The sequence below is a fragment of the Trichechus manatus genome, unplaced genomic scaffold (assembly GCF_000243295.1).
Source record: "Trichechus manatus latirostris isolate Lorelei unplaced genomic scaffold, TriManLat1.0 scaffold00081, whole genome shotgun sequence".
Classification (NCBI taxonomy): Eukaryota; Metazoa; Chordata; class Mammalia; order Sirenia; family Trichechidae; genus Trichechus; species Trichechus manatus.
In genome coordinates this window covers 6,077,546-6,079,643 of record NW_004444017.1, presented here as the reverse complement: position 1 = coordinate 6,079,643, position 2,098 = coordinate 6,077,546, and positions in this window count along the sequence as shown.

Here is a 2,098-nt window from a genome sequence, read left to right as displayed (position 1 = left end):
TATGGTATGCGAATTGTATCTCAATAAAGTTGTTTAAAAAAAACAAACGGCAGCCCTGCAGATAAGGGAGGCATGATGGACAATGCCTACTGAGGACCTTCATCAATATGGCCTCAAAGACCAGCAAAGCTAGAATTCAAGGCTTGTGAGAAATGGAATCAAAATGGAAAGTGTGCTTCAGGACAACTACGACTACAGCACTTTGGGGCCATTTTGCTGTCACGCAAGAGCCCTGGCTCCATCAAGGGAAGAGTCCATCATGGTATTGCACACCCTGGATATATAAAGGGCTTATCAGAAGCTGGGAAAATGTCACCAAAACTTCGTAGGCATCTAGACCTAAAGACACCCACCTCTAGGACTTTTGGAGAAAAGAGATGGAGCCCGAGAGGCTGGTGGCTGGGAGGGCTCAGTTCCTTTTCTCCCTCACCTGGTCCTTGCTGCTGTTGGACTGAGTATGGACCACACAGTCTGGGACTTAGAGCCTTGGTGGCCTTGCTGCTGCCAGGCAAAATCGCACTAAAACAAAGAACTCCAACTAGGAATGCGTTGACCTCTAATAATATATGACTCAAAATAACCACTAGAAATTCTTATCAGAGTTAACAAATTTATTCATTCTTTTGTTGATAATCTATCCTTCAAATGATGCACACACACACACACACACACCCGTTATACTTGGTTTCCCATCACATTTTAGAATCATCTCCTCCTGCCAAAGTGTGGAACTACAGTTAATGACTCAGATGTAGGCAATGGACAACACTCTATTCCAGGGTCAGCCAGCATCCATGTGTGTCCTTCGGGACCCCAGAAGAGACAGAAGCCTTCGGTCTACTCCAAGGAAGCACTTCAAGAACAATTCCTTCAAACACCATGCCTTACGGTCTCCTCAAGTGTTGTCTTTGAACCTCAGACCTTTAAGTACACAGTGGAAACTTTCCTTTCCCCTCAAAGGATTTTCACTGCCCTCCCAACTCCCCTCCCCGCCACCACTGTGGCCCTCCCTACATCACACCTCAATTCACCTTGTCGTTGGACTCCAGTGTGGAGCCAAGGGCTCCCAAGTCTCAGTGCGTCCTGAGCTCAGGGGAGCTATGGCCTCAGGCCCCAGCCAAGTGGCACCTGAAGACTCCATTGCCAGAGCTCTCCTATTGACTGAGTGCCAAGATGTGAGCTAGGATTCCAGATTTTTCTCCCTGCTGAATGCTGTTAGGTTTCACTTATCACATATTCCTCTTCTGCCTCTTTCCAAAAACAATCTGAGCTGGCTTCTGGTATGTTTGACCCTCAGCAGGGCAATAGTTCTTCTCCCCTGCAGGGCACAGCTCATCACATTAGGGTCCCAGGCCTTGGGGGCTAATGTCCCGACTCCTAGCCTGGCCCACGAAGCTCTCCCTGACCTGGGCTCTGCCTCCTTCCCCACCAGCTGTCATTGTCTCTCTCCTCCACTCCATGCTAAAGCCACGCAGACTGACTTGCAGTCCCTTGCTCTTGCTCACCTCCCAGCCCCGACCCCCACATGCCTCCTCCCCTTGGACTGCTGGCTTCCCCAACCACAAGCCAGGAATCTAGCTTCTCCTTCAGCTCATACATCCCCTCCTCCAGGAATCCCTTCCTGGGCTAGCTGCCTCTTCTGTGTATTTTCACAGCCCTGGGGAGCTTTGGAGTCCCTGTGTGGAGCAAATTGTTAAGTGCTCCACTACTAACTGAAAGTTTGGTGGTTCAAACCCACCCAGAGGCACCTTGGAAGAAAGGCCTCGCTATCTGCTTCTGAAAGGTGACAGCCATGAAAATTGTATTCCACTCTGCAACACATGGGGTCACCATGAGTTGGAACCGACTCTACAGCAACTGGTTTAGTTGGGTTTTGGTTTTATACCTTGCATGATAATCATCTGTTTGTTAATCTGTCCCTCTCAATACACATTAATCTCTTTGGTGGCAGGGGTCATGCCATGTGCAATTTACCTTGGCATGCCAGATGTCTGGTACACAGTAGGTGCCAAGTAAATGTTGAATGAATGAATGAATGATGGCAACTCAAGGACATTTTGCCATTAACTTTTAGGAATGGGCTCTGGATCCTTGTGGG